Source organism: Ochotona princeps, chromosome 25, assembly GCF_030435755.1.
Source record: "Ochotona princeps isolate mOchPri1 chromosome 25, mOchPri1.hap1, whole genome shotgun sequence".
In the NCBI taxonomy this organism is placed as follows: domain Eukaryota; kingdom Metazoa; phylum Chordata; class Mammalia; order Lagomorpha; family Ochotonidae; genus Ochotona; species Ochotona princeps.
The window spans coordinates 30458462-30482787 of record NC_080856.1 but is presented as its reverse complement, the minus strand read 5'-3'; the positions used below and the strand labels follow the sequence as shown (position 1 = coordinate 30482787).

General features: G+C 45.7%; 1 long non-coding RNA gene across 1 annotated transcript; it reads left to right on the top strand.

Moving 5' to 3' along the window:
- Window positions 1–7734: 7734 nt before the first annotated feature.
- LOC131483370 (uncharacterized) lies at window positions 7735–13692 on the top strand. The gene is made up of 3 exons (XR_009247621.1): window positions 7735–7968; window positions 8266–8370; window positions 13570–13692. It is a non-coding gene; the product is annotated as an uncharacterized LOC131483370 (long non-coding RNA).
- The last annotated feature ends 10634 nt before the right edge of the window (window positions 13693–24326 follow it).

The following is a 24326-nucleotide window of genomic DNA, read 5'->3' as shown; positions in this document are numbered from 1 at the left end:
TATCCACAGCAAACAGTTCTTTTAAAGTGCTAATGCTGATTTTGTGAGAGGATAAAAAAATGACAACTTACTGAATTGTATCTTGGAAGAATTAGTGGCTAGTATTTCCCAGGGCAGAGAGCAGTGCTTGACATTGAGTAAGAGTTATGGACATTCAGGGGTTTATTCCCTGCTCGGTGTTGAACCTGATGTATTCTCTCTACAATTCATGGGGACATTTATTCCCAATTATGAGAACTTCAGGGAATGGGAGACATCATATCAGATGCCATCATGATAAAACAGCAGAGGTGCCTTAACAGCTCCTTCTTCAGGTTCTTCTAGAGAAGCCCTTTGTCTGAGTCCCTGTGCACTCCCTTTGCTGGGCCTCAAGGGAGACCATCCTTAGTCTGAAAGTAGAGTTGGCAGAATATAATCTCCTCCAATGAGATGTCATTACACAACTTCAATAACAGGAAGAGACATCAAAATGAACAACATCATGAAGTTAATTAACATGGCATTGAGTGACCAATATGTTAGAAAATGCAAGTTCATAACCACATCCTGTAACTACTTCCTTGACATCTCTCAATTTTAATATATACACAACTGGCTGCTATAAACCTTTTTTTTCTCCCAAGATAACATGTTTTTGAGTTTGACCTAAATCAGCGTGGCACCGGAACACTGAAAGGACCAGCATTAACATCCATCATATATAACAGCTGAGTACAAACTTAGCATTGCAGTTTCTATGCAGTTGCATCGTGTTTAGCATTAACAGTCATAAATTGAAAATGTTTTTTAGAATCTTAAGCCACAACCTAACCTTTGCAGTATAGAGTGATTAAGCACAGTTTTACATGATTTTGTATTTTAATAATTGAGAAATAAGAAAGTATAAGGCAGGTGAGCAGTGAAATCCCCAACAACCCAATGAATGAGGAAGAATTTAACTCTACATCCTACCTAATAAAGCCCAGGAGAAGCAAATAGAGAGCCTGACCAGTAAACGCAGGCTGAGCGATTAGTCTAGTTCACCTGTTCCCTGGCTGTTCCAGACTTTCTATATCAGTGTCTCTCTGTCTATCTTAAAAGCCAAATGGGAAGCCTGATCAGTAAGCTACAAGCTGAGGGATTATCAGCTATCCGGCCTTTATTAGTCTCTGTCTATCTGAACTAATTTTGGGGTTCACAAGCAATCCTGATTGTTAGTGTAAGAGAGGGCTGGGAGCCACAGCTGGAACTAGATAAGGACCAGAGAAAGCTTCTCTCCTGAGTCCACAAGGAAACTTACAATCCTTTTATTTCTGAGTGCCACCTGGGGCTCCTGGATGTAGTTCTGATGTCACCAGACTCTATGAGATTGCTTTTGTTCAAGGTCAGAGCTGAAGAAGATCCCAGAGTCGCCCTACTCTCCCCCTCCTGCCCCGGGGCATGAGGAGATGCTGACACACACTCACTGCTTCCAGCCCAAGGGGTCGGGTGTTCAGCACAGGCTCCTGCGGGAAGGGAGCTCACAGGGCAGCACCTCCTGAGCCACCTGGGTCTTCTTGGGAACAGATCCAGCAATGAGGCTATGGCGGGGCCAGAGAAGAACCTCCTGCACAGTTCCACAGGATTTCCCTGGGTGTGTGTGATTGGACCAATCCCACAGACCTGGGCTACGCATGATGTCAGAGGCTGCGCAGCCAATCAGAAGTGCAACAGGTGTAGGTTGTCCCAAAGAATTCTGGAGAAATGGGGAGTGAGGGGCGTGGCTTCACCTGAGGTCGAGGGGGGTGGCCTCCTCTGTTGCAGTTTGAGCATTCCAACAGCAGGGGCCGCTGTAGATTCTCAAGTCCACCTCCTGGCTTCTCCTTCCCTCTCTGCTTCATGTTGCAGGTCTGGAAACCCAGAATTGTACGACAAGGGGCTCCAGTTACAATTGACTGAATAGTCAATAGATTCTGGGACTTTTCTTTTTTCTATTGGGTTTGTTTTCCAACAGTTCATATGACTTTAAAATGCAGAACTGAAGAATATTTTGAAAATATGATATAAAATAACCTTTTCAATATCATTTCTTATTGATGTTCATTAACTGGTCTGTACGTTTTGCTTTCATATTGTACCGTAACTGCTTCCTATAAGTACGCAGTAATTTGACTCTATATATTAATCTGCCCAGAATTCTTGCTGGATTCTCTCATCAGTGTGTTTGGTTTTCCAAAATAGAGCCATTAGTGCACATGGGTAGTTTTGTTGCTTAAAACGTGATTGCTCTGGTGCAGTTTCCTTTCTGTGTTTAACCTCATGATTACACATTCACAACAATGTATAAGAAACAAAATGTCAAGAGGGCTTGTCCAGATTCAATCTAGGGGAAAAACTTGCGGTGTTCTATGCTACAGATATTGTATTTTTATTTCCTATGTTATGCAGTATATATATTTCTGTAATTTAGTTTCCATAGTTTGTGGCTTTTGGTTTCCACAATTTGTGGCTTCTGGTTTCTGTTTCAAAAGATTCTTTTTTTTTTTTTTTGGAGGATTTTGAAAAATTATTATTTGAAAATCAGATGTACAGAGAGGAGGAAAGACAGAGGAACATGTTTTGTTCACTGATCCACTCCCCAAGCAGCCACAATGGACAGAACTGCACCAGTCTGAAACCAGGAGCCCAGAGGCTTTTCCAGGTCTCACTCTCAGGTCAAGGGTCCCAAGGTTTTGGACCATATTCAACAGCTTTCCCCAGGAACAAGCCAGGAGCTGCATGGGAAATAGGACTGCCAGGATTAGAACTGGTGCCCATGTGGGATGCCAGCATGTGCAAGGCAAGGACTTATGCCCTTAGGTTACTGCAGCAGGCCCTGTTTTAAAACATCTTATTCCTAAGTATTTCAGAAAATCCTCTCATATCATAAAAGATTAAAAGTTTTATGAGGGATGATATTTATATTCTTGAAATTAATTATTTACATGGCATATTTTTCTTAATGGCTTCCTAATTGCTATTTTGATATTTATTTGCTTTTTATTGGAAAGACAGATTTACAGATAAAAGGAGAGACATAGAGACAAATCTTCCATCTACTGGTTCCATTTAGAATTGAACCCCATAGCCGAAACTGAGTTGATCTGAAGCCAAGAGCCTCATCCAGGCATTCCATTTGTGTGCGTGGTCACAAGGCTTTGTGCCCTCATTGGATGCTTTCCCAGGCTGTAAGCAGGGAGCTAGATGGGAAGTGGAGCAGCTGTAACATGAACTGGCACTCATATGGGATCCCAGCATAGGCAACCTGAGGATTTAGCCACTGAGTCATCATGCAAGACCCAAAATTGTTGCTAATTTTGTTAATGCATTGCCACAGTGGATGGTTTTCAGTATATGCAAACACTCACTTGAGGCTATAAATCAATCTTCAGCTACTGTGCTGGTTTATGGGATATATTCTGCATTTTATCCTATGCTTTAGAAACTTACACAAGTTTATGGGCCCGGCGGCGTGGCCTAGCAGCTAAAGTCCTCGCCTTGAAAGCCCCGGGATCCCATATGGGCACCGGTTCTAATCCCAGCGGCTCCACTTCCCATTCAGCTCCCTGCTTGTGTCCTGGGAAAGCAGTTGAGGATGGCCCAATGCATTGGGACCCTGCACCACGTGGGAGACCCGGAAGAGGTTCCTGGTTCCCGGCATCGGATCGGCTCTCACCGGCCCGTTGCAGCTCACTTGGGGAGTGAATCATCAGACGGAAGATCTTCCTCTCTGTCTCTCCTCCTCTCTGTATATCTGGCTGTAATAAGATGAATAAATCTTTAAAAAAAAAAAAAAGAAACTTACACAAATCGTCTGACTCCTCATGTCTCGAACCTTATATGCATGTAGTTAGGCCTGATTTTGCGTAGCTCTGATCTTGTTCCTGGGACTATAGGTTATCTGCAGTTTCAAAACCTCGCATGAATGTGGCCCATATTTATCCTTGCATTTTGTCATTATAGAAATCTGGACCATCTGCTGCTTTTGCCACAGCATTATCAGGGAGCTGGATCAAAAGTGGAACAGCTGCCATGATACAGTGAGCAGACAGGGATGGCAGTAGGATAAATAATGACAGCTTTACCACTATGCCACATTGCCAGCCCCCCTTTGACACTTTTTTATGAAATGTTTTATGGCTGAGAAAAGTGATCTTTCTTGGCGTATTCTCCTCTTGTCCATGAAGAGAATGTATATGCAACTCTAGTTGGATGAAGTGGTCTATAGTGGTAAATTGTGACATTGAGTGCAACTTACCAATGTTCTACCTGCTAAATCTGCCCATTCCTGAGAAAAGAGTGATGAAGTTTTCAACTATAATCATGGATTCTTCTGTTTCTCCTTATGGTTCGATCAGTCTTGTTTCCTGTATTTTAGCACCCTGTTTTTAGGTGTATGTACATTGAGGATTATTATTTCTTCTGTCTCCTCAAGTCTAAACTTGTATTATGTTGTACACTTATGTATCCTTTTTCCTTGGTAAAACAAAAAACTTTTTTCCGTATGTACAGACCTTTTTCGCTTCACCCATTGGCATTTCTTGGAGTCAGACACACTACCATTGCGCCACGAGGTCAGTCACCCATTGGCATTTCTTAACGTGGTTCAGACCAGTGTGTGATGATGTGAGGTATCATTGCAGATAGATGCCATTTGAGTGATCTGGGGAGTGATAGAATGAGGTCCAGGACAGCAAGTGACTAAACAGGTTGAGAGGGATCTTAACACTGGACAGCTCCATCAGCAAGAAATATGGCAGGAGGACCTGGCACGATGGCCTGGTGGCTAAATCCTTGCCTTGCATGTGCTAGGATCCCATATGGGCACCAGTTTGTACCCTGACTGCTCCACTTTCCATCCAGCTCTCTGATGTGGCCTGGGAAAGCACTAGAAAATGGACCAGAGGTTTGGGATCCTGTGCCCACGTCGGAGGCCCAGAAGAGGCTTCTGGCTGCTGGCTTTGGATCAGCTCAGGCTGTTGTGACCATTTGGACAGTGAACCAGCAGACAGAGGATCCTTCTAGCTCCTTATTTCTGCAAATCTGCCTTTCCAATAAAAATAAATAGATCTTTAAAAAAAGAAACAGAGCAGGAGAACCTGTAGAAGGTTAACTGGAGACTATGAGAGGGCAGACTGGTATCAGTATACCTTCACCAGCAAAGTTCCTTCTATCTGAATGCCTGGCTGTTAGTACACAGACTGGGGACTAGAAAATCCAGTGTGGAAGGAGGTTTCAGTGTTACTGGAGGGTGGAGCAAAGGACACGGGCAAAGCACAGATCAAAATTCGGAGTCCATCTAGACACCAGGGTCAAAATCACCCACACAGGCTGAGTGTCCAGCAGGCCTGCCAAATAGGGCCTTGGGTCTCTGTTTTGAAGCTCAATAGTTTTATTCCAGTGTACTTTCTGTGATCATATACAGCATTCGGAGCTGCTGAACCACAGTTTCAGTGTTAGCCATAACAAATATCTGCCATTTGAACACCCCACTTCCTTCCTTTCCCTCTACCTATTAACTGACTCTAGGAGTTCCTACAGCCACTATTTGCTCTATTTGTCCAGTTATGAGTCAAGCATTCCCATCTTTATCAACCTTGACCTTGATTGGTTTTGCCTCCAGTTAGTATGAAAAAGGGATAGAGGGCTCTAAAACAAGAATTGCTTATTGTTAACTGGGAGTTCTGATGAGGAGTAAACATAATAGCATTGCACTTGATACTGAACTGGCTGTATTTCAAAATATTGTTTAGTTCTCCAAAATCTTCTCACAGTTTATGCCTGCCCTGGTCATCAGGGCTTCCAGGCTCTTAGCATGAAAGTCCCCTCATCAGGCTTTTAATGTTAGCTGGCTACTGGCTCCAAAAGACAAGTATTGGCATTTGCTTGCCCTCTGAGAGAGGCTGTGACATCTTTTGGGGGCCCAAACTCCCCTGAATCATCTTTTGCTTCCATCAGAATATGGTCCTTGTTTTTCCATAACTGACTGGAAGAGAACACTCTCTGGTTAGCAGTTGGATTCTCCCATAAGCATAGCCCTGAAGCAAGGTGACTGCTGTGTGGTAAATACAGAGGAAGACTTCTCAGTACAAGCATCTTATCTCTCTTGCTTTGAATCAGTCAGAGACGAGGAACAGCAGGAGCAGAGCTGGGAACAGGGAATATGGTCAGGATGCACCGACACACCTTGCTTACCACAGTTTTTAGTCTGGCTTTTCCACACTGGTCTCAGGCAGGGGGTCATTTCATCATCAACTATTTATTGGGCACTTACTAGGTACAAGAAGCCCATGTAAAGCAGAACCAGGTGTTCTCCAACCTGCATCCAAGATGCTTAAAGTTCTATCTAGTGCATCTTAAACATCAAATTGGAGTTGGCTGAGAACACAAATGCATGGGTTGGGGTGGGGTGAGTTAGTGAATCCATAAAGAAGTACTGATCTCTTAGGAATCTGCTTGGTAAAGCTGGAGGACCAGATGAGGATCTGGCTTTGATGTCTCCAGCAGTCATATGAAACCAGATGGAAGCAAAAATCTGGACTTCCTTAAAAGCTCACAGGACAGAGACACAAAGTTGCAGAGGAAGACTGAACTGAAGTTAGCTACTGCCTTTGTGTAAGGACAAATGTGACCCAAAAGATAGTTGGGCCAAATTCATTTATGAGCTTAATGATTAATTTCCTAGTTAATAATTGATGTGTTGTAAGAGAGAAACTGGAATAAAAATGTTTATTATTTCATCATCTAGGACTCTCCTGTCTTTCTATGTCCTGGTTTTAGTCACCATGCATCACATGGGAACATCAGCAGCAAAAAGCACCTTTAAAAACCCTTTTTAAGAAATTAAGTAAGTTCAAATAAAATTAATTTAAGTGAAATCTCCTTAGTTCCCTGAAGAGGGACAGGGGTAGTGCAGGGGTACCATAAACACGTCCTCCTTTAGGATCTGAGACCCTTGGCTGGGGTAATGCTTTCATAGTAACCCCGTGTGGAACTGGAAAACTTAGTCTAACAAGAAAACTCTGAGGGATTTTACTTTGTTATTTCCTCTTTAAACACAACAGAAAGAAACCACTTAGGTGGTATTTTGGAACACTGCCATCACTTCCTGCCCTCTCTGACTATAAACTTCATCAAGGGATCACAAAAATATACTTGGGGAATCCTGTCATACAGAACCACTGATGTCAGTGACTTCTGCCTGGTCTCTGATATTTAGTCCAAACAATGGAAGAGACATGATAATTGTAGGACTGGCTCTGCTGAGGAGGGCTGAGTAAAGGAAATGGAGCTAGCCAGAAGTTCATTCCAGTCAGGCAGCCTTGTCAGTCAGTTGCCTACCACTATACTAAATGTGGCCTCTGGATTTAACATATTAAAAAAAAAAAAAAACTCCTATCCTGTGATTTTGTGTATCAGAAATTTACAAAGTTCAACCAGTAGACTAGCCTACACTGTGTGTGCCATCAGCCATGGAATGAGTTGCTGGGTAGTCTCCTCTGGAGGCTCCAACTGAAACACAGAACATTTCTAGAACAATGGTAGGCCAGACAGCAACTCATGAACTATACAAACTGGCAGTATCAATGGCCAGGCATCCTGTATGTGGTTAGGTCTCCTGGGAAATGTGCTCCAAGGCACCTGGATGGGATGTAAAAAGTGCTTTATGACCTCACCTCAGATGTGTCACTTCTGTTGCACTATGATCCAACCAGTCACCAAGAGCAGCCAGTTGAGCTTTCACCACCCGGCTCCTCCACCACCATCCTGTTGGACTGCCAGGCATTCACCACCCTCTGCTCTTCCACCGCCTTCCTGTTAGACTTCTGGGCCCTTCACACACTCAACTCCTTGACTGCCCTGCAGGTGGACTGACCGGTCCTGACTGTCATAGGCTCCTCCACTACCCAACAGTTGAACTAGCTGGCAAATCATCACCCTCGGGTCCTCCACCACCCTCTGGTTGGACAGGTAAGCTGTTTACCACCCTTGTCCTCGACTGCCTTCCAGATGGACTAGTAGGCCCTGACCATTCTAGGCTCCTCTGCTGCCCAAGAGTTGAACCGGCAGGACATCGAACACCCTGTGCTCCTCTACCTCCCTCTGGTTGGACAGGCAGGTGTTCACCACCCTGGGATGTTCCTCCACCAGCCTCTGGTTGGACAGGCAGGCTGTTCACCATCCTGGGCTCCTCCACCACCCTTCATGTTGACTGGAAGAGCTTTTCACTATCTCTGCTGCTCCACAATACTCCAATTTGGCCCACAGGTCTTTCACCATCCTCAACTCCTCTACCACCATTCAGATGGGATGGAAAATCAAACATCGCCTTCAGTTGGACTGCCAGACCGATCATCACCATTCCAACTGGAGGTCAGTGCAGGAACCAAGGTGGAGAAGGTAGTGAAGGTAATAAAGGGCTAGGCAGTCCACCACTAGGCGGTGGAAAAGCAGAGGTTGTGAGCAGCTTGCTAGTCTGACTAGAGGGCTGAGTGGCCCTTCACCAACCTGGGCTCCTGCACCACCCTTAGTTTAACTGGCAAGCTGTTCACCACCTCGGATCCTTGACTGCCCTCTGGTTAGACTTGCAGTCCATTCACCACCTTCAGCTCCTCTATCACCCTCTGTTTGGGCTGGTAGGTCCTTCACACCCCTTGACTGCTCCACCACTCTTTGGAATGGCAGGTCAATCACCAGTACAACTGAAAGGAAGTATAGGAATCAAGGTGGTGCAGAAAGCCAAGGCTGTGAGCAACCCTCAGTAAAACTGAAAGGTGGTGGTGATACCAAGGGTGGTAATTGGCTCAGCAATGCATTGGCAATGCATTGAACTCATCCTTCACCAACCTTGGCTCCTGCACCACCTCTAGTTGGACTGGTGAGCTGTTCACCACCTTGGCTCCTCTACTATCCTCCACTTGAACTGGTGGGGAGATCACCACCCTCAACTCCTCACCTGCCCTCCAGTTTTTCTGGAAGGCATTGAATGTCCTAGGCTCTTCCACCACCCAACAGTTGAACTGTCAGGAATTCACCACCCTGGGCTCTTCCACTGTCCACTCGTGGGCCCATTCATCCTCCTCAACTCCTCCACCAGCCTACAGTTGGAATGGCAAGCCAGTCATCACTGTCCAATTGGACTGCTGGGTCAGTCACCTCCATGAACTCCTCTACTGCCCTCCAGTTGGACTGATGGACTGTTCACCACCCTTAGCTCCTCGACTACCTCCAGGTGAATGGACTGTCCTAGGCTCCTCCATCACCCAACAGTTGAAACAGCAGATCATTCACCACCTTGGATTCCTCCACTGCCTTGCAGTCGACTAGTGGGCCCTTTGACACCCTGGGATCCTCCACCACCCTCCAGGTTGACTGGGAGGGTCTTTCACTACCTCAGCTGCCCCACAATACTCCAGTTTGGCTGTGGAGGAGCTGAGGGTGGTAAGAGGCCCACTAGTCAACCTGGAGCGCTATGGTGGAGCTGAGAATTGTGTAAGGCCCTAATGGTATTTCTGGAGAAATGTTGAGGATCCCATGTTGTGAAAGGCCATTCTGGTCAACTTGGAGAGGTTGGGGGATCCGAGGGTGATGAAAGACCCTGATTAATCTGGAGGGCTATGGAGGAGTTGATGTTAGTAGAAGACCCTTTGTTCAACTTTGAGGCTTGTGGAGGAGTTGAGCATGGTATGAGTCATTTCCAATCAATACAGAGAGCAGTGGCAGAGCTTCGGTGGTTAAAGGCCCTTTTGATTTTCCTTGAGCACTGTGGAGATCTTTGAGCCATTTCAACCCTCAACTTCCACAGCCCTCCAGGGTTACAGGGGTTCTCCAACCACCCTCGCCACCTCCGCTGCTGTCCAATTATAGAAGGTACTTATAGCACCATCAATTCCTCCACAGCCCTCCAGGATGAATAGTGGGCCTTACCATTCTCAGTTCTTCCTCAGGTCTCCAGGTTGGCTGGTGGGCCTTTCATCATTCTCAGGTCCTCCAAAGCACTGCAGGTTACCACAATGACTTCCAATACCACCACCGACTCCTCCACAGAACTCCTGATTGACCTGTGGGCCTTTTTAACCCTCAACATCTCCACAGCCCTCCAGTTACTGGACAGAACTACACCACTCTCAACACTTCCACAGCCCTCAAAGATACAGGAGGGGCTTACATAACCATAAACTCCACCAGAAAACTCCTGGTTGACCCATGGGCCTTTTTAATCCATGACACCTCCACAGCCCGAATTGTTACCAGAAGGACTTACACAACCATCAACTTCTTCACAGCCCTCCTGGTTGCCTATGTGCCTTTCATAACACTCAACAACTAAACAACCTTCCAAGTTGCCACAGGAACTTATACCACCCTCAACCCCTTCACAGCCTTACAAGTTCCCAGAAAACTTACAAGCCATTAACTCCTGCACAGCCTTCCAGGTCCATAAGGACAAAACCTGCAATCAGTTCTTCCACAGCCCTCATGATTGACCTATGGGCCTATTTAACCCTTGACAAGTTCACAACCCTGGAAGTTACTGCCGAGACTTACAACACTATTGGCACATCCACAGCCTTAAACCATAGTGAAGAGATAGTGGACACCTCCACAGCCCTGTTGGAAGACCCATTGCCCTTTTATCACAATCATCAACACCTCCACATCATTCCAGGATTCAGGAAGGACTGACACTGCCATCAACTCCAGTTTCCGGAAAGACCTCTAATTCCATCAAATCCTCTTCATCCTTTCAGGTTCAAAGAGAGATGACTCCACCATCAACTCCTCTTCTTTCTTCCAAACTCCCAGCTGGACTTACATTGCCATCTACTCCATGTCCTTCCAGGTTCCCAGATCAACTTACATCACCAACAACTCCTCCTGTTTTTCCAGTTTCCCATAGGGAAAGACTCTGCATCAACTACTCCAAGTACTTTCAGGTTCCCAGAAAGACTTACATGACCAACAGCTCCTTGTCCTTCCAGGTTCCCGGAAAGATTTAGAACACCATCAGCTCCTCCACATCCTTCCAGGTTCCTGGATCAACTTACATCACCATCACCTCCTCCAAATCCTTCCAGGTTCCCAGAAAGACTTAGAACACCATCAATTCCTCCACCTCTTTCCAGGTTCCCGGAAAGACTTAGAATACCATCAACTCCATGTCCTTCCAGGCTCCTGGAAAGGCTTAGAACACCATCACCTCCTCCATGTCCTTCCGGGTTCCTATAGGAACAGACTCTGATATCAACTCCTCCTCCTCGACACCGTCATCATCTCCTCCAACTACTTCCAGGTTCCTGAAAGGTTCACCTCCTCCATGTCCTTCTAGGTTCCTGGATCAACTTACATCACCATCAACTCTTCCACGTCCTTCCAGATTCCTGGAGAGACTTATAACACCACCAACTCCTCCTTGTCCTTCCAGGTTCCCATAGGGAAAGACTCTAGCATCAACTACTCCACGTCCTTCCAGCTTTCCAGAAAGACTTACACGACCATTAACTCCTCCACGTATTTCCAGGTTCCTGGATCAACTTACATCACCGTCACCTCCTCCACATCCTTCCAGGTTCCCAGAAAAACTTAGAACACCATCAATTCCTCCACCTCCTTCTAGGTTCCCGGAAAGACTTAAAACACCATCAACTCCTCCACATCCTTCCAGGTTCCCGGAAAGACTTATAACAACATTACCTCCTCCTCGTCCTTCCAGGTTCCCGTAGGTACAGACTCTGCCATCAACTCCTCCTTCTCGACACTGCCATCATCTCCTCCAACTACTTCCAGGTTCTCAGAAAGACCTACACCACCATCTACTCCTACAAGTACTTCCAGGCTCCTGGCTGGACTGACTCCACCATCAACTCCTCTAATCCTTCCAGGTTCCTGGAGGGACTTACACCATCATGAACTCCTCCACATCCTTGCAGGTTTCTGGAGCAATTTACACCACTATCAACTCCTCCACGGCTCTCCTGATTGACCTGTGGTCCTTTTTAACCCTCTACACCCTCACAGCCCGCCATGTTATTGGAAGGACTTGCACCACCATTGCTTTCCTCCACACCCTTCCTTGTTGTTGGTGCAGTTTACTCCACCATCGGCTCTTCCCCAGCCATTCTGAATGACTCATCGGGCTTTGATAACATATGAGAGGTAAACAATTACAGGAGGGACTTATACCACCCTTGACCTACCCACAGCTTCCAGGTATCTAGAGAGTCTTACACCATCATGGACTCCTCCACAGCCCTGCTGATTTTCCTGTTGGCTTTTATTGCATTTGAATTTTCCATAGCCTCCCCGGTTACTGAGGGACTTACACCACCATAAACTCCTCCACAGCCCTCCTGATTGACCCATGTGCCTTTTTCAAACTCCATACCTCCACTTCCCTCCAGGTTTACCTCAGAGCCTTGCAACACTGTTCATTCTGCCATAGCTTTCCTGGTTGACTGGAGGGCCTGTCATCACCCTCAAATCCTCCACAGGCCTCAGTGTTGACAAGAATGGCCTTTCATAACCATATTCAGAAATATTACTTGAAGACACAATCAGGGCCTTTCACCCACTTCAGCTCCTCCACAGGCCTGCAGGGTGACCAGTGGGCCTCTTATGACCTCAGGCTCCTTCACAAGCATGCAAGGTAGCCAACAGGCCTCTTACTATCCTAGGCTACTCCATAGGCCTATAGGGTGACCAGCGGGCCTCTTATAACCCAAACCGTTTCCATAGGCATGCAAGGTAACCAGCGAGCCTCTTATTATCCTAGGCTCCTCCATAGGCCTGCTGGATAACCAACAGGCATCTTACCATGCTAGGATTCTCCATAGGCCTGCAGGTTCACTAACAGCCTTTTCACCATCCTAAGTTCGTCCACGGGCCTGTAGGGTGACCAGCAGGCTTCTTAACACCTTAGGCTCCTCCATAGGCATGCCAGTTCACTAACAGGCCTCTTACCACTCTAGGTTCCTCCATAGGCCTGCCGGTTCACTAAAAGACCTGTTACCATCCTCGGCTCCTCCATAGGCTTGTAGGGTGACCAGCTGGCCTCTTACCACCGTTGGCTCCTCCATAGGCCTGCAGGGTAACCACTGGCTTTTTTTGTTTGTTTGTTTGTTTTGACCAACTTAGTCTCCTCCACAGGCCCACAGGGTGACCAGCAGGGCTGTTATGACCCTAGGCTCCTCCACAGGCCTTCAACTTGACCATTGGGTCTGTCAACAATCTCAGCTCCCACATGCCTCTAAGATGGCCAGCAGGCCGCTTACCATCTTCTGTCCCTCTGCGACCTCCAGGTTTAGTGAAAGTTCTACCATCTCTGACTTTCATTGGCTGTCCAACTGAAAGAGTTGTTAAATCTTTAAATGCATATTTAATTGCTGTTACAATAAATAATTGAAAATAGGCTCTGTCAAAGAATTATGCTTTTTCAAGTGTAGCTTTTTCTTTAGATGGAAGTGCAAAAGCAGATGTAGGTACTGTGGTATAGCTGGTTTATTCACTGCTTGGGACACCCGCATCCCACACAAGAGTGTCCTTGGTTAAAGTGCACCTCTCCTTGCATTCCAGCTTCCTGATAATGCAAACCTTGGAACCAACAGATAATAGTTCAAGTTCTTGGATGCCTCCTCACACTTGGTATACTCTAATTGGAGCTTTGGGCTTTTGCTTTCAACCTGGCCCAACCTCAGCAATTGCTGGAATTTAGGGAGTGAATCAACAGATGGAGGATATCTCTTGCTCTCATACTGTTGTTCTTGCTTTGCCTTTGAGATAAAATAAACTTTCTAAAGGCAAACAAGTCCTGTTTTTAGAAAGTATAGGAGCAGAAGTTATAATTTATTTTTCTCAAATTTCACTGGGTATCTCTGGATCTCAGTCTTGTTCTAGACCCATGACTGTTGCCCTCTGAATGGTGAGTCCAGTGATGCTGGAACATCTACAACAGCAACAAGCCTTCAGGTTTTAAGACAATGGATCTCTGATACCTCCATCTGTTAACAAGTTTTGGTCTACTGGTAGAGATTGGAACTGAAATTTGAGCAACTTTTCCCAAGCCAGTTTAGAAGAATAACCAATAACATCTTAGAATAACTCCTCTCCATTTAGCCAAAGATATGGTATAGTCTTATTTCATGCATTCATACAAGAAAACACCACTGGCTGCCTCCTGTGTATGATCATAAAATAGTCACCCCCCAAAAAATCACATTCAAATTGACCCAGATGCCACATTTTTGAAATGTGCTGTTTAAAGATATAAGGGTGCCTGAGTCACAATGACCACAACTACAAGGAAAGTAACAATACAATGAAACTAGCAAATGGTGCTGAGTTTGTAGAAAGACTTTAAACATCCACACCATAGATCCTGAATAATCTGCTTTATTTTTTTCAACGAGCCTTTATTCCTCATTTAAAGCCAAATTAAGTTCATGTCAAACCTGTTAAACACTAAGCCATTTTTAAATTAATGTGAAAAGCTTTTCTTCTCTTTTTCTTTATTTTTTTGGACAGAGAAAGAAAACATTGTACTCATTTTTAAAGGGATCCAAAAAGCCAGGTGGACTTCTAGGGAGTTTTCCAAACACAAGAGAAAGGGAGAAGTAAGCTAATGTTAAATATAAGAGAAGTTGGGACTTGCGAAAATTTCATTTAAATATATACAAAGATACTTCAAAAAGTTTGCAGGAAATGAAATTAAAAGATAAATTTATCTTACTGCAAAAATTTTTTGAGAGCCACTCAATTTTCTCAAAATACCCATTTCTGTAAATTTTTGGAAGATTTTTTTGAGTGAATTTTAATTTTTTCTGCAACCAAAAGAAATTTCTTCAAATTCAAAGCTTTTTTTTTTCTTTTTATTGTATTGTTGTTGACAATCTTTACATAGTTAATTATAGTTAAAGGAAAAAGAAGGAAAAAAAAAAAGGTTTAGGGGGATAGGGAAGTGGGTAATGCTATTATGTCCATATTGTTTCCATCATGTATCTGAGGTAAAGGGGGATATTGAGGGAGAAGCCCCACCCGGTTTCCCGCCCACCCTAAGTCCCGGATGTGGGGCATGCTCTGAGATATGTGCTCGAGTGGTGTTAATAGTTCTCCAGTTATGAATAGCTGCCAGTTTCGCTCAATGAGGTCGTCCACCGATTGATATGGTCCATCATAAAGTCTCCATTTGCCCCATAATTTGCTGCCAACATATAGCTGAGATGAATGATTGTCCTTTTCTGTCTTCTGTCTTTTCTTGGTTAGAGTTCTGAGTCCAGCAGTTCGATTGGGGAGATCTCCAAAGATACTTTGAGGTATTCCCAGACTAGATTCTTATATGTTCTAGCAAGCACAGGGCCCGGCACAGTCCATCACCCCGATCAGCTGGTGGTTGCAATTGCTGTGTTGGTTCTGTTTTCAGTCCCGAGTTGCACTGGAACCAATGGGTGTTGCAGTCCAGTCTGGTTAGGCCCTTACATCAACCAGTGGGAGCTGCAGCCTAGTAAGGGCGACCCACAATAACCCCCACCAAGCCCGCCCCCTACCCTGGTTTGCCAGTATGTGTAGCAGAAGACCACTCTGTCCCCCATCCCATTCGGCTCTCATACTTGTCAATGGGTATTAAAGCTTAGTTCTGTCTAACCAACTCAACCATCCAGCCCTCACAGATGTTGTTGAGTGCCTCTCTATCTAGCCATCCCAGCCCCCGTCCTAGTTTTCATGCCCTCCCACGGGAATAGTGACCCAAGAAGGGGGAACCCACTTTTCCCTCCCAGGTCTCTCTGTCCCGGTTTATGCACTCTTTAGGTGGTCCTGAGATTTGACTAGACGGAATTAGTCCCCAGTGCCAGCTTCTGCCAGCTGATGCTGCGGCCCTGATCTATTCCACATGCAGCGCACAGGTGTTATAGCCTTGCTTAGTCGGGTCTGTCTCTATCCCAGCCAAAACTCTCCAGTGGGAGTAGCTGACTGGTGAGGGGACCAGCCCCTTAATCCCCCCGCCAGCTCTGCCCCTTCCTTCCTGGATCTCACGTGTGCTGGATGGGTGCTGCATTCACATCCAGTACAGGCAACCACGCCCTGGCATTCCATAATGTATACTGGTTGTGTCGCAACCAAACCCGGCCCATCCCACACTCTGTTCTGGCGATCAGATTTGCCAGTGGTTGACATGAACTGATTCAGCCTGGTCTGCTCCTGACCCATGCCGAATGTATGCCACTGGGAAACTTGCCATGGCCTATTCTGGGCTGTTTCCTATCATGCTTCTTGCGCTTACCTGCAGGGACTGTGTCCTGCCAGAGGAGTTGCCCAGGCTCCTCCATCAGAACCCCTCCCAATGCCAGATTCTGCGTTTGCCAGGGGGTTCTTGAGCCAACCCTACTCAGTTCACCTCCTGTCCTAGCAGAAACAGTGGCTTTTCCTGGCTGGCTTTCACCCCATTCCGGTTCTTGTTGTTGGATGTTTCAGCCCAGCCATGGCTCGTCCATACCCACATACAGCTCACACATGGCTCAGAAGAGGAGTGAGACCCAGCCTAGTCAGTCCCACATCTACCCTGGTTCTCCCATAACACCAGATGGTGTTGGGATCTGAACCGGCCTGGTGCATCCAATCCCAGCCCACACTAGTGCCTCGGGTGACTACAGCTGTTTCCTAGATAGAACGCAGCCCCCATTCCAGCACATACACTCCTTGGTGGGAGCCTCATCCCAGTTGTGGTGTCCCCTTACCTCCCAGATTGGGCCTGTTCCTAGCCGTAAATCACACACCTGCCCGTGGTTGTTCTGAGGACCATTAGCTGCAAGCCTCAAGTTCATTTGGGATTCTCTCATTGCCAGCATTCTGTTTCCTCCATTTTGATTGAAGGGATCCCCAAAGAGACTTTGAGGTGTTCAGAGATCAGGTTACTAGCAAGCACAATGCTTCATGCCCCAAGCACTGTGGGTTCAGAGGGAGCCTCCCAGGCAGCAGGTCAATGAACCAAAAGTCAAAAACTCTCTGGCCGGGCGGCCAGCAGGCGGAGCCTGGCGCCAAAGCTTTTTGAAATAGCCTCATTTGATGCCAGTTTAGAAAAAAAAAAAATCAAGGTCAGCATTTCGCTTGGGCTCAGAATTAACTCCCACCCCAAAATATGAGTAAATATATTGGTTGTTATATAATTTATATTGTTGCAAATGCAATATCCATGTGACTTTCGCTTGAAGGCATATTGGGCACACAAGCCTTGCAAAACCAAGGCTGTTCTGGGTTTCTTTTGTTAGAAGTTGCTATCAGGATTTCTATATCAGCCCTTCTCTTGTGCTTTATAATAAACAGAGCTTCCCAATAAAGACAACAGTTATAAACCTCTTCTTCAGCTGCCTTGACTGGGAGACACCTTGCATGAATTAAAGCTGCAAAGTACTGCAAATGCTTGCGTCTGTACTGACTGGTTGTGCAGACCATAGGGTTCAGGAGACACCAGGACCTTCCAAAAAAAACTGACCCCTCTGAAGAGGCCACCAAGGTCCTCTCTGTGCTTCTGCACTGGCTTTTTCTTCACTCAGCTCAATCCACTTGCCTCCATGGGAAGCTGTCTGCTAATGAAGCTGTCCTATAAGTCCTTTTCCCAAAGTTTATATTAACTGGCACTCCTTCCCTACCCTCCCCCCAGACAATTCATCTAACTATGGCTCATATCTACAGCTGTGTCAATAGCCATGAGGTGTCATTTCACTTGCAAAAAGATTGATTTTTAAAACCCTATTACCCAATTCATTTTCTTCTGAAACTCAAAATATGTTTTACTATGTGAATGTGGATATGCATCTAGTCAGAAAGCCCACACACAGCTTCCGTCAGCCCATTTGTGCTCCACGATGCTCGGGAGCCAAGCACGTTACTTCACATTTGCCGTGTCAGCAACCCCATCCGTGGGTAGCTCAGTCTCCACGCACTTCGGCTCCCTCTATGTAAATGACTGACATGCTTCGTTTTCTCAAGCGAATAAAGAGTAATCACACTACTTTCAGATCAAACCAAGGACACAAAGCATCAACGCTGGGTTCACAGGCTTTGAGCCCAGGCAACTGGAGAGATTCATTGGGTCAGGTTTGACTATAAATCTGGAAACTCTAACACAACACATCCTGGGTTGGTATATGGATGGAGGAGACGAAAGCCAGGAATGGTGGAAATGGGAGAAAAAAGGACAGTGAATTTGGTTTGGGAACTGCCTATCTTATTAAGTAGGGTATTTGAACACACACCACCAGGTGCAATGGAAGATCCTCATTAGAGGTAGAGACTGAAGAGGTAGCTGCATAAAGGTGACATCGGACAACCAGACATTTGACTGGCTAAGGGACAATGCAAAATCAATGATAATGGCCCTCCTGAACTTCATGATATAAAAAACTGATGTCAGGTCCAGCATAGTAGCCTAGCAACTAAAGTCCGTGCCTTGCACATGCCAGGAGACCAATGGGCACCAGATTGTATACCAACGACCCCATTTCTCATCCAGCTTCCTGCGTGTGACCTGGGAAAATAGTTGAGGATGAACTAAAGCCTTGGGACCTGTACCCGCGTGGGAGACCCAGAGAAAGCTTCTGGCTCCTGGCTTTGGATCAGCTTATCTCCCGCCATTGTGGCCGCTAGGGGAGTGAATCAGCAGACATTAGATCTTCATCTCTATTTCTCCTTCTCTCTGCATGTCTGAGTTTCCAAAAAAAAAAAAAAAAAAAAAAAAGCTGATGTCCTCACAGAGGCTGTGAATGGGTCTGTTTATCTCACTTTGAGCAGTTTATAGTTCAATATCATTTGCAAGGAGGCTTTCCCTATGCAGAGTCCTTATCCAAACATGCATTGGTTTGGCCTGAGTTTGGCGATGATAGCGACTAACAGGACCCACAGCCTAATGTTAAGGCTGGGTGGAGGTGGTACTTAGAGTCACTTCCCCCACCCCACCAACCCCTGAAAGCCAGTACTAGTGAAAGTCATATAAGTGGTGCTAGTGTTGTGGCAAAGAAAGTTAAGTTACTGCCTGCAGCATCTGAACTCCATGTCAGAGTACCAGTTCAAATCCTGATGATTGCTTCCAATTCAGCTTCCTGCTAGGAAAAAAGTGGAAGATGAATCAAGTACTTAGGCCTCTGTCACCTCCATGGGAGACCAGGTTGGAATTCTAGGCTGTTGGCTTCACCAGGCCCAGGCTTAGCCTTGGAAGTCATTTCAGCAGTGAACCAACGGGTGGAAGATCTTTTCTCTCCACTCTGCCTTTCAAATAAGTAATAACTCTTTAAAAAGAAAGTCTTAGGAGGCAGTGGAAGGCCAGCAAGGGGCAAACAACAAGTTAGAAGGAAAGGGAGGGTGTGGAAAGGGAAAAATAGGTGTACTCAGCACAAGGGTAAAGATGCTGCTTGCAGCCCTCAAATGTGCATCCTGAGTAGGGTGAGAGGTGGGGCGGGCTGCTACATTCACCAGCTCATACAAGGACAAATGGAAGGCCAGACTATGCCAGGCACTGGCCTAAAACCCACTGGCATGTATGAAAATTAGGTCTGGGAGTGGATCAAGTGGAGGAACTTGTGAAACTTCCCTGGTGAGTCATACCTCCGACTGGTGAACATGTGGTCCAGATCTGGGAGTCAGAAAAGCTGGGCAAAGTAGCTCCAACAGCTGGCTCATGTGTGAATGGCTAATGGAATGGGATGCATCGGACAGGACTGATCAAACCTTAGCCCATAAATAAAATTAGAAACCAGGATGGAGCACAGGTCTAGCTGAGCTAGGATCTTGCATCTACTGGTCTGTCAGAGCCAGAGACACTAAGCCACAGTGTCTAAGGAAGAGGCCAGGACAAGTGAGGGGTTATTCCAAACTGAGTCAGAGCAACCACTGGCATCCACATGATCAATAGCTGGGAACAGGCCTGGTTGGGGAGCTAAGGGGACATCCTACCTTGGTTGAGTTGCCACCAAGGGGCGAGTGGGCTGGAATGAGGGCTGCTTCTGATCAGGAAACAGTTACAGTCTTGCTTGGCACTATTGTTGTCTGGGATTGGATGCACCAACCCGGGCAAGACTCCAACACCATCTAGTGTCCTGGAAGACCAGGGTAGATGTGGGATGGACTAGGCTAGGTCTCAACCCCTACTGAGCCATGTGTGAGCAGTATGTGGGTATGGACGAGCCATGGCTGGGCTGAAACATCCAACAACAAGAACCGGAATGGGTTGAAAGCCAGCCAGGAAAAGCCACTGTTCCTGCTAGGACAGGAGGTGAACTGAGTAGGGCTGGCTCAAGGACCCCGTTATGTGCAAAATCTGGCATTGGGAGGGGTTCTGATGGAGGAGCCTGGGCAACTCCTCTGGCAGGACACAGTCCCTACATGTTAGCGCAAGAAGCATGACAGGAAACAGCTCAGAATAGGCCATGGCAAGTTTCCCACTGGCATACATTTGGCATGGGTCAGGGGCAGCCCAGGCTGAATCAGTTCACGTCATCCACTGGCAAATCCAAGCACCAGAACAGAGTGTGTGTCGAGCCAGGTTCGTTTGCAACAAAAACCAGTGCACAATATGGAATGCCAAGGTGAGGTTGCCTGTACTGGATATGAATGCAGCACCCATCCAGCACACATGAGAACCAGGAAGGGAGGGGGCAGAGCCCGCAGGGAGATTAAGGGCTGGTTCCTTGGTGGCCAGTTACTCCCACTGGATAGCATGAGCTGGGATGGGGGCAGACCCGACTAAGCAGGGCTACAACACCTGTGGGCCACATGAGGACTAGTTCAGGAGAAAGGCTGGGCTGATTGTTCCTGTGGGTGCAAACTACAATTAGTAGTTGGGTGAGGGTTGTTTGGGCTTAGCTTCAACATCAGCTGGCAGAAGCTAGCACTGGGGGCTAATTCTGTCAAGTCAAACCACAGAACCAACTAGAGAGTGCATAATCCGGGAGTAAGAGAGACCTGGGAGAGAAATAATGGGCTCCTCCCTCTTGGGATAGTACTTCCACGGGAGGGCATGAAAACTAGGACAGGGACTGGGGTGGCTAGACAGAGAGGCACTCAGCAACATCCGTGAGGGCTGGATAGTTGAGCTGGTTAGATGGAACCAAGCTTCAATGCCCATCTACATGTACGAGAGCCATATGGGATGTGGGACAGACTGGACTAGTCTGCTACACATACTGGCAAACCAGGATAGGGCAGTCCTGGTGGGAGTTATGTGGGTCGCTCTGACTAGGTTGTAGCTCCCACTGGTTTATGTGAGGGCCGAATATGTGCTAGGCAGAACCAGGCTGGACTGCAACACCCATTGGTTCCAGTGGAAGTCGGGGCTGAAAACAGAACCAACCCAGCAATTGCAACCACCACCTGATAGGAAAGTGATGGACTGTGCCAGGCCCTGTGCTTTCTAGATCATACAAGAATCAGGTCTGGGAATACCTCACAGCTTCTGTGGGGAACTCCCCAATCGAAATGCTGGACTCAGAACCCTAGCCAAGAAAAGACGGAAGAAAGAGCAATTCAATTCAACCACCTCAGCTATATGTTGGCAGCGAAATACTGGGCAAATGGAGACTCTATGATGGACTATATCAATCAGTGGATTCTTCAAAGACCTCATTGTGCTTGGAGTGGCGAGAATGTCAGCGATTCATAACTGGTGAACTTAAACCACTTGAGCAAGTATCTCAAAGCATGCCCCACATTCGGGACCTGGGGTGGGTGGGAAACTGGGTGGGGCTTCTCCCTTAATATCCCCCTTTACCTCAGATAAATGAAGGAAACATTATGGAAACAATAGTCTTACCCACTTCCCAATAGCCCTTGCACCTTTTTACTGTAGCTAACTATGTAAAGATTGTCAAAAATATAATAAAAAAAGAAAAAGAAAAAAAAAGAAAATTTGGAAAAAGTGATCTCACTCATGCACCCATATTCCTAACGCCTTCTTATCCTGGTTAGCTGTGTAAGCATTATCAGAAATAAAAAAATAAAATAACTTTTTTTTAAGATTTATTTTTATTACAAAGTCAGATATACAGAGAGGAGAGACAGAGAGGAAGATCTTCCATCCCATGATTCACTCCCCAAGTGAGCACAATGGCCGGTGCTGCACCAACCCGAAGCCAGGAACCAGGAACCTCTTCTGGGTCTCCCAAGTTGGTGCAGGGTCCCAAACCCTTGGGCCGTCCTCAACTGCTTTCCCAGGCCACAAGCAGGGAGCTGGATGGGAAGTGGAGCTGCTGGGATTAGAACTGGCGCCCATATGGGATCCCGGGGCATTCAAGGCGAGGACTTTAGCCGTTAGGCCATGCTGCCAGGCCCAAATAAGTTATTTTTTGACACACACACAAAAGAATTGCTTAGAGAGACTAACAGAGGGAGAGTCTTCCATCTAATGGGTCACTCCCCTTTTAAATCAACACAACGGCTAGAACGAGGCTGCTCCTAAGCCAGGAGCACATAGATTCTTCCAGGTTTCCAACATGGGTGCAGGGATCCAAGTCCTTGGACCACGATGTGCTCGTTTCCCAAGTACCTTAGCAGTGAGCTGAATCATTTAAGTGGAGCATCCATAGAATGCTGGTGCTGCAGATGATGCTTACACATTATGTCATAGTGTCCGCCACTGTATGTTCTTACCAAAATGAAATATTGCAGGATGGGTAACATATAAAGATATTGGCTTGAAGTTTGAGGGGCAGAAAATAGTAATAGTATGGTGCCAGTATTTCCCAGAGTTCTTTTGACTGCATCACCTCAATGCAATGAGAGCAGAGTGATAGTGTGTGTGCATGTATGTGGGTGTGTGGGTGTGTACTGTACAGATGAAGAAACTAAGACACAGACCAATTGACTTTTTTGGGTCAAACACCCTGATACAAATCATAAAACTTCTTAAATTGTCATTAGTGAGCCTAAGGATTTTAGAGGTATAAAAGAAATGATTTTCAATAAATCATTCAGTAGCAAGGCAAAAAAAAAAAAAATCATAAAACTTCTTGACTTTGTACAAACTCATTTCCAGGAGTATTTAAAGATTTATATTTCTCATAAAAGTGCAAGTTTTTGGTAGCGAGAATTTCTCTTAAGGTTTTTAAACTTTTTCTTGGAAAAACAGATTTATACAAAGGAAGAGAGACAGAGATAAAAGTATTCCATCTGCTAGTTCACTCTCCAAGTAGCTGCAAAGGCCAAACTGAGGTGATCCAGAGCGAGGGGCCTTTTTCATGTGCCCCACACACGTGCAGGGTCCCAAGGCTTTGGGCCATCCTCAACTGCTATTCCAGGCCAGAAGCATGGAGCTAGGTGGAAAGTGGTGCAGCCATGACATGAACCATCACCCATACGGGAAATTGGTGCATGTAGGATAATTTGTCACAGAGGAAATGAATTGAATGAAAGCTAACGTTCCAGAAGTTAAAAACACAGTGGAGCAAGAATTGGAAGATATTTCCTGTCACCAGGGGAAACCCACCAAAAAAAAAAAAAAAAAAAAAAGCTGGAATAGAGCCAGGTCAAGATAAAGAAAAGTATCCAAGAATTTTAAAATACAATTAACAGGCCCAAATAAGAATGATGGGAGTTTCAAAAGATGCAGAGAGAGAAATTGGGATTTAAGCATTATTCATTGAAATAATATATGAAAACTTCCCCAATCTGGAGAAAGAATTTGCAAACAACATCCAGGAGGGGCACAATACTCCTAACAGAATTGATCACCATGATACATCATAATCAAGCTCTCCGCAGTTGAACATAAGAGAAAAAAAAAAAAAAAAAAAAACCCTTAGATGTGCATGTGAGAAAAATCAAGTGACCTATGGAGGAACTCCAATCAAACTCACAACTGACCTCTCAGAGGAAACACCATAGTAGAGAAGATAATGGAGTGACATATTCCAGATTCTAAAAGGGAAAAAAGTTTCAGCCCAGAATAACGTATTCTATAAAGCTCTCCTTTGTCTTTGAAAATGAAAAAATTCTTCCACAGTAAAGAAAAACTCCAAATATTCAAACCCTCCAAACCTACCCTACAGCTATAGAATATTCCAAGATTTTCTATTGAAAGAGAAAAAGAAGCAAAACCAAAGGCAGAAGTGGAAAACATCCCACTAAAAGGTGAACCGAAAACTAAATCAAAGGACAACCCATTACTAAGATGACAGCAGGAGTTTGCCCCTATCCCATATTAACATTGAATGTAAATGGCTTAAAAACATCAATCAAACTCCATAGATTGGAAGACTGGATCAGAAAGCAAAACCCATCCATCTGCTGCTTACAGGAGACACATCTCACTAACAAAGTTCAGAGGAAACTGAAAGTGAAACGATGAAAAA